At 39.5% G+C, this 9,297-nt stretch overlaps 1 non-coding gene across 1 annotated transcript; it reads left to right on the top strand.

The window, feature by feature from the left end:
• The first annotated feature begins 8,947 nt into the window (after positions 1-8,947).
• On the top strand, positions 8,948-9,019 carry trnah-gug (transfer RNA histidin (anticodon GUG)). Its single transcript has one exon. It is a non-coding gene; the product is annotated as a tRNA-His (tRNA).
• The last annotated feature ends 278 nt before the right edge of the window (positions 9,020-9,297 follow it).

Below are 9,297 nucleotides of genomic sequence, written 5' to 3'. Positions count from 1 at the left end.
GCACCTGTACACCTGGCAGGACTCGCTGTATCCTGTGGGAAGGCTCCGGACACCTCCACGAATACTGCACAGGATGATGCAGTCCTGGACTAATAGGGAGCAAGAAAACATCAATTTTCCTCACATTTTCATGGAGCAAAGTAGCAAAAATGTGGCCCATATTTTAAGTATTTCCAAAGTAAAGTTGTAAGAAGTAGGGTGAGCATCACATGTTCACAAGGTTTTAGGCTCTGAATGTTGAGCTTGCAAACATGTAAACATAAAGAAACATCAGTTACGTTTTATTTTCCATTCTTCAAGTCATTAAACATCTGAGCAATTTCAAGATTACATAAGGTCATGACTGGCCTTGATTTGTTTGACCCCTTTTTTGCAAATGTTGATTATAGTTTACAAAAACTTACAAACATCTACTAGCTGAAAAAGTTAGCCAACTTTGTGACATGGTTTTGCATGAAGGCAGGTTGACCAAGTAGATAACACAATGAATACTTTTTAACTCCTCTACACAAATATCATGTCAAAGACTTCAAACAGTATGTTTTTAAATAGTGTTACAACCTCATAATGCAGTTGGATTTATCCCCTGCAGGTGTGACTGCACCTCTGCTCCAGCGCCTCAGCTTAAATCAAAGTGTTGCAGCAGCCTAGCATGTACAGAGGGGCGTGTCCAGACATGTATGACTGGGGTGCCCAAGTGGGTCACTGACTTGCGCAGGGGTGTGAGTCACACATATCTGAATAGCATTTATCTACCATTTCTTTCTCCCTGATCTACTTGAACGCCTAACATTAAAGGGGGGGTATTATGCTTATTCCAAACTTTCACTCTGTGATACCTGTGGAGTAGCTTAGCATAATTTACAGTTACAAAAACTGATCATTTTTCTCACACTGGTGCTCTGTGCAGGCCCTCATACAGCCTCTGCCTGAAAAGGCTCTGTCCCTACAAGCCCACTTTCGTCTGATTGGCCAGCTCTCTGAAGCCTTTGTGACATCACAAAGTGCATAGGTTGAAAAAAACTGTGTGAAACCTGGCATTCGCAGCAGACTGAGCTGAGAGCCTGGGGATTACTCCAACATACTTTAACCAACAGATTTGAAACTTCACCCACGTTTAGTCTGGGCATCCAACATTGTAACTGTATATACACGTCTTAAAATATGAAACAGCATAATACCACCTCTTTAAGGGATCACATACATTCCTGAGTATAGGCTCAAAAAGAAGACATACCTCTAACAGTCACAATTTAAAGTACAACAACAAATTTGCTACCTTGAAATGCCAAAAAAAAAACTGGTTGGAACATAACTCCAGCCTCTGACTGGGCAACTAGCCAATCGTAGTGTAAGAATTGGGGGTGGCAAATCATATTTCCAGGGGCTCATGCCACCCCTTTGGACACACCGCTGCACGTATAGAGTCTTTGCCACAAAATTATACCGTCTTATAACCTCAAAGCTTCCGTGGAGCCTAAAACACTATGATGTCGATTCTCATGTGCGTTTTCAGTCAGGTTTGTAGCACTTTTAACTTAAATGTGATTCAATTTCTTGGTTGTTTTCTGCGATTGCTTCCTCGCAGCAACAGATGAGCTCCGGGCTGGCTACTCTACCATAAAATTACACTGAGTTAACTTAATTGGCTTTTGTTCTGTTATCTTATACGTTAAATTGCAGCTTTAATTCTAAGCATGTTGAGGGACATGTTAAAGACCTTGTATTGTCTGCATGAAATGTCTTATTAATGTGATGGTTTGATTCAGAGTCTCTTCAGTGAAAGGCAATATGTCTGGGACTATAGATCTATGAAAAGGCAATTTATTCTAATAACATGCGCGGGTCGGCAGGGTTTTCCTCACTGCAGAGCAAAAGGTGTCTGCTTAATACTCCAAGACTGGCGATTGAAAATGTGCGGACAGGGAGCCATTCTTTCTATGTGGGAGGTCATTTGGAAATAAGAGTGCTGAGTAGCCTTCTCTCTGCCCCTGACTGGAAGGCTGTCTTTTTCTCTCTCACGATTCCTCTCCTCCGCACCCCTGACTGCGAAACTCCATAAAGAATGATGGATGTTGATGGAGACACGCAGAGTGGTGATTATGGATCATCAGAGTATTGAAGAGGGACGGAGACAGACAGACAGACAGACAGACAGACAGACACAGAGAGAGAGACGATTGCAGGATGGTGAAAGAATAAAGTCCATGTTTTCTGTCGATGGAGCTGTTGCGCCACAGAGTGGTGAAATGTTTTACTACTGCCAACAAGGTTATTGTAAAACTAAATTGAATATGTGAAAGAAGATGAATGAATCTTAAGTTATAACTTTGACTTCAAAGAACACGGCTACAGTCACTCACACTTTCCCTGCTCAAGGACTCTCCAGCAGATCAGGTTATTGATAAAACTGTATTTTTATCTTGGAAAAGAGGTAATGTAGAACGTTATATAGAATATTGAGGAAATGTTAAAAAAATATATTTTTAGTACAACTTAGCAAAGCCAAAATACACACAAAGAGGAATATATAGACCAGAACCAAGTTCAAAATCCTTTCTTGGGGAGATGCGGTGGTTGCTTTATATATATATATAGATATATATATATATAGATATATATATATATCTATATATATATATATATATCAACACACACACACACACACACTATGTGACATCTATATACACAGGGAAGTGTAAAAGGTAAATTGACTTTGTCAATGATACTGTGCATATTGTCCCGAAGGACAGTGTCTAAAATATTAATAAATACCCCAAGTGAAATAACCAGGGTCTTATGGTTATGTGTGTGATTTCAGAAAAGACACACAAAACACACACCTATAAATACAGTTACCAAAACCTGAGGAAAGCAATCCTACGGAAGCCCTTAGCGGACATGCATCCATACAATTTATTACCTCGGTAATTTCTGGTCATTTTCTCGAGATCTTATTTTCCCGTTATCGCCGGATAACAAAGCTTGTTTTTTTCGTGATAACGGGATAATTTTCCAGCGATCTAGAAAACAAAACAGTAGTCTGGTCACTGTTACAGGCCAGTACATGCCATGCTGCCATTGCTCACACTAATGAGAGAAGTTAAGTTTCAATGTTAGTTTTGTGCTTTTACAACTCTGGGGATACGAGTTCTGATCATCTGACGTTATGCCGCATCGTTATCTCGTGATAAATTACTCTTTATCACGGAAAAACCGAGTAAATAAAATGTATGGATGGCCGTCCGCTAAGGGCTTCCATACTATGCAAACCAACACAACAAAGAAACTTAAAAACATTGGTAGAAAAAGAACTACAGAAGTACTCCAATCACATGCCCAAAGCCCTGCATTCAAATGCACCAACAACAATAATTACATGATCATACACCGATCAGCCGTGACATCATGACCGCCTGCCTAATATTCTGTAGTTCCACCCTTTTGCCGCCAACACAGCCGTGACCCGTCGAGACAAGACTGACACCTTTCTATCAGAACCAGCATTAACTTTGTCAGCAGTTTGAGCGACAGTAGCTCTTCTGTTGGATCGGACCACACGGGCCGGCCTTCGCTCCCCGCGCGCATCAGTGAGCCTTGGCCGCCCATGACCCTGTCGCTGGTTCTCTTCTTTCCAGACGTCCAGCCATCACAATTTGCCCCTTGTCAAAATCGCCCACATCCTTACGCTTGCCCATTTTCCTGCTTCCCACTCAACAACTTTGTGCTTGTTAGTAAAGGTAATTTTAACACGTATATTCTGCCGTTTAATCAGGAAAATCTGTGTCAAGTTATCTGAACCGACTGCATGTTTTATATCCAAATTCTTAATCCAAAAAGCACAATATTTGTACTCAGCCTTTGAGTGAAAGTACTAAGCTACATTACCCCTTTAAATAGATTAGACACAAGAACTTAGAGACATTAACAGATCATTTGTTCGGAAAAGTAAAAAGCAGTGATTTAAACGACACTGAATCTTCAGGCGTAACATTCCCTCAGGCGGTTTCAGAGTCGAGAAGCCCTGAGAGCAAAAAGTCAGGTCACCTTTCGTCTCAAACTGTGACGGAGGAAGAGTTAAGAATCTGCCCGAGGATCTCCTCCTGCTCTCTGGCTCACAGGGGAGCAAAAAAAACTCAGCAATTTAGCTAATGTATGTGACTCGGGTTTCCTGAGGGAAGGGACCAAGTACATCAGTGATGTGGGACGGGCTGGAGCCTTTTAATCACATCTGACAAGTAAATGAGCGTGGAATACATCAGGGGGACATTCTGCCCTTCTCTCGGTCATATATTTAAAATGACGCCATTTTTCTTTACATTTCTCTTTACTGTAAGGTTTTTGATGGACTGGCCGCCCAAAGGCTCAGAAACAGATGGATTTTTTGTACTTAAGGAAGCCTTGGATCCCTTTTTGTTTGTGTACTCTTTCAGTTTGAGTCTCAATAACTACAATCATGGATGAAGTCTTCAGAATATAGCACAACTTGGAAAAAAAAAAATAAAACACTTAATATTAGACTGTATGGTCAAAAAAATGAAACAGTAATACCACAATTTAAAAATAATATGAAGTATTTCTTCTGTCAAAATCGCGGAACGAATTAAGCACTTGTGTTGCGAGAGAAAAAACGCTGCACCTGGTGAGACAAAAAACGCTGCACGCGGGTTTTGTTTCTATGACAACAATAAGTTGTGGGTCTGTTTTGATCCCCAAAAGCAATCGAAGGTCTCCATGTTTCGCATGCCCTGCGGATGTTGACTCTAGTTTTCCCCCTGACGTCGATCACATTCCTGTTTGGTCAGACGGGCTTCACTAGATTATTATTCTTGTGTGTAGTTTTGTGTTGGTGTTGTTGTGGGTGCCGGTCGTTTGTTGGCTTTATCTGTCTCCATTTCACAGCTTGGGTTGTGTCGTGTTGTAGTGGCGAAGACGAACGCACAGATACGTCACATCCCCCTGTTTCGCAAAAAAAACGTCCCGAGTGCTTTACATAAAAATCATCCCACAGGCTGTTAGGGCCAATGGAGGAAGTTAGGGAAGGTTTCAATTTATCAGTACCTCTACTATCTCTTCCACATTAGCAATAAAAAATTATATTTGACTGATATAACATGTAAAATCTCACATATAGCCCCTTTAATTACATATTCCATAATTTTTTTTACAGTATTTTACTAAAACATTTGTTGTATGTGGCCAAATTTAGAAGGCATATTTGCCTTTACATACATCAAAGACTTGTGTTAACCGCCAAAAGACCAAAGATATATCTAACCAAAAATAGATCAACTTAAATCAGTCTCTCATCTTTGACGTGCAAGTTAAATATAAACACTTCTGCAAACAATAAACATCTGAAAACTTCAAAGGACTGCAGTAACGACACAAAATGGCATCACACTACGAAAAACGCAGGATAGATACTTTCTCGCCGTCTTTATGTGTGTCAGAATTGCTACAAACGCTCTGAACAAGCCTGAACTAGCTTTCTTAAATAGGAAGTTTTGGTTAGTCAGCAGTTCACCTACCTGCATCACACAGGTAAAAACAGGAGCAGTGAGGACACGGTGCGTCTCGCTTCCCTCCAGTTTGCTTCTGAGGAAACAGCAGAAACGCTCATGAACGTTCCGTCTCCATAGCCTAGCATCCAGAAAGACATGTAGCTAGTAGCTTAGTATCATTGGATAAATCTGCATTCTTCTCCCAAAACACAACCATATAGACATATACAATGACCAAAAATGATAAGTGTAATAATAACTCTCTGATTTTATCAATTAATTGGGTCACATGTGCGCTACAGATACATGTTTTATGCAGCAGTTAGCAACCTGTAAATTCAGGCCTCAAGAGTCACAAGATAAATGTTACAGGTTGTGAGATGAAGTTTTGCTATAAAGATGTTCAACAGTTTCTATGACTTTGGTCTTAATCTTTACTTTAAAAGTAAAAATGATTTTACTTCATCAAACAACTAATTAAATGAAACCATGTAAGAAGTTTAAAGGGGAGGTCATGCTTGTGAACGGATAAAATGGACCAGAGCACAATTTGACTTTGGTGAGATGTCAGAGGCTATGAAGGCCAGCGTACTTTCATTTAATCGCATGGTATGATTGAATGTAAACTCTAGTATATCTTTAAAATAAACATAGTGGAGTAAAAAGAACAATGTTTCCCACTAAAATTTAGTGGAATGGAAATACTAAAGTACCTCCACGTGCTGCTTGAGTACACGAATATTCAGCTGTAAATATCTATAAAATGACGGCTGTCAATCAATGATGATGGCTTCAAGGAATGAAAACACAGACATTTTGCCACACAACAAACAGTTCTTTTTGTTCAAATAAATGACACTTCGACGTTTTTAGCCAGTTTTCTGACACATAGTTAAGTTAACAGCCTGTCACATGGTTTAATTTACTATCACATTGTTTAATAAGTATTACATACATCTTTGTTTGTCCGAACTCACCTGGCAAAAGGCCTGAAACTTCTTCTTCTTCTTTTGTGTTTACTGGCAGTTGGCAAACCAGCTTAATGGTGCGTTACCACCACTACCTGGACTGGAGTGTGGGTCAAGCAATTAGGCAGAAAAAACAACTTAAAACAAGCAAAAGCAAAACAAAACACTACATTCAGATTCTTTTAACTAAACTTTTTTAACTAAACTTTGAAAAACGTAACAATCTCACTGTATATTTTGCCCGCTGTTTTCCCCTATAAACCTGGCAATGAAAAATCAAGATGTTTTGCCTTCCCTAAATACTGGAAAAGTTTTAAAGGCAGAAACCTGCTGAAGATGGCCTTTTAAGCCCAGCCCACAGGAAGTGGGAGATACCAACAGGGTGATTAAACAGGGGAAGACTTGGACTACCTATTCCCCCCCCCACATTTGTTTCTGCTTATGACAGATATTTCATTCTTTTTATTTATTCATTTTTAAAGGTTATTAACGTTTGTGTATTTATACGTTCATTAGATGTTTAATTTTGTTGTCAGTTTGTGTTGGACTCGTCCATAGTGTATAAAACTACCAGGTCTGTCACTTAAAGGTTTGTTTAGTGATTGAGCCCTGATTTTGTTGTTGTTGTAGTTTTCCTTGTGTCGTATGTTATATTAAGATTAAACTAATTTTACTTAATGTTTCTACTTAGATTTACACCTTTGTCCTTTTGCTTTATCTGTCAGAGAGGATACATACAATTCAGCTGAAGAGACCATATTCAAAACAGGACAGACAATAAAGCAAAGCAACCAAACAAAGCCAGATGATTGCAGGTTAGTCATATCAGAGGATCATTTTAAGTATTTTGCTCTAAAATGTAATCCTCACCTTTTGTTTTGGTAGTCTTTTGAGCTGCTAAAGGCATGTGACACTCCTTTTCATCAGTGTTGGTGAGGCCTAAAAGGGTCCCGTCCCTCAAACAGAGACCATCTGACTGAAAGGAGGTGTGATAGAGTATCAGGGGAAGGAGCAACACATCTTTCTCAGTGATGCAGCAAAGACAGGCGGGGTCAAGGAAGTTTAATAATATCCACCTGCAGATTTATGAAGTGATGTTCAGCTGGGAAATTTGCCCGTGGAGCACTTTCAGGATGATACAGCTACTGTAAAAAAGAAAACACTGAGAGATACAAGAACTTCATTATTATTGAGGTCAGAGCCACAGGCCTGAACTCACTTCAGCACAGGAATGAATTAAGTTGGTAAGGGTGTCATTTAGGGACAAACTGTGACTGGTTAAATGTCACTGTGGCTGGGCAAATACAGGCGGATGGCTGTTTATTAGTGCTTGGTAAATCTCACAGGTAGAGCAAAGGTAAAAATAAATCACTGAGGGATCTTCATATTTTTCTTGCCCGAAGGTTATGTGAAGAAAAACTGGTATTAGCTGTTTAAACATGTTACCCGTAGGCTACTAGAAGTCTCAGTGAGCCTGTATCGACAAGGTTATTATTCTCGATCTTTGTTTAACACACAACCTTTGTAATATTTTATAACGTGTATTTTTAATTCATTTTACTTTAGTAACACATCTTCTCTATCAGGGAAATCATTTCTCCCTAAATAAACATGCTATTTTTTTTAGAAGAAGGACAGGAGGGTCTTATGCAATAGTAGCTTGGATTAACAGTATAATCAGCTCTAAAATACTGGAAATGAGTCACCATGTAGCGATGACAACCACAACACTTTATATGCGTAGTTATTGGAAAGAATCAAATCAAATCCAGACCGTGGCACAATATTTTGACTCAGAGACAGACAAGAAGACGTCTGATAAAGAAAGTTGTCCCTTCCTAGCCACCAGCTTTACCTTGGCACCATCGTAGAATTAATAGCCTATAACAAGGAAGGTTGTGCTGGTTCACAGCTGAGTCTGTGATCTCATCACCTTAGCCCAGGCCTTTAATGATGAAGTAACAGACAGTGTAAAGGTGCAAGGCTGTATATAAGTGTTTACATTCTGGATGCAAATCAGAATCAGAATCAAGTTTGCCAATTGCCAAGTAGTTTTACACATATAAGGAATTTGAATTGGTGTTTAGGTGCAGAGCAATTAACATAGAAGTAGAATAAAAGTTGGCTAAGTATAAAAATATTAAACAGTAGTACTGCCACTGTTGGAGAACTTAAATAGATTAAGATAAAATAGAATACAATAAGAATAAGATATAAAAAAGCAATATAATACAAAATATGTACACCAGATGTAATTAAAGAGCTGTACAGATGTGCAGGTATGTGCAAGAAGATGGTAGTGCAAATATTTAACAATGTAAAAATAAAAATAGTGCAATGTAAACATACAGTATGTAGTACAGTTCACATTAATACTTCTCAACTTTGAATTAAACAACGGGGGGAAAAAACACACGGGGGACAAACGAGAGTGTCTACAGCGCTTTGCATATAGTCTTCCAGAGGAAATGGCCAGCCGTGATCGTATAGTGGTTAGTACTCTGCGTTGTGGCCGCAGCAACCCCGGTTCGAATCCGGGTCACGGCAGCCTGTTTTGAAACAGGCGCCCCTATATAGGTGTGAGTCTGACAGTCCTTTCATTGCCACCTATTTCACCCTGTTCCACGCAAATGACGTAGAGAGATTCTGAGTGTTCAAGTGGTGTCAAAATATGAGAAAAAAAGTCCGGAGGGTGGAAATCCACCTCAAAGCCCCCTTAAGTTAAAAATAAAAATATACAAACAACAATCCCGAAAGTCGGACGAAATATGGGTTGACGCCCTAGTTGCTTAACCTACGGTAAATGACTGAAGTCAGGGGAAATG

The sequence above is a fragment of the Semicossyphus pulcher genome, unplaced genomic scaffold (assembly GCF_022749685.1).
Source record: "Semicossyphus pulcher isolate SPU_LCO1_2020_fin unplaced genomic scaffold, fSemPul1.0.p SCAF_5, whole genome shotgun sequence".
Lineage (NCBI taxonomy): Eukaryota > Metazoa > Chordata > Actinopteri > Labriformes > Labridae > Semicossyphus > Semicossyphus pulcher.
This window is presented reverse-complemented; position numbering and strand designations above follow the sequence as displayed.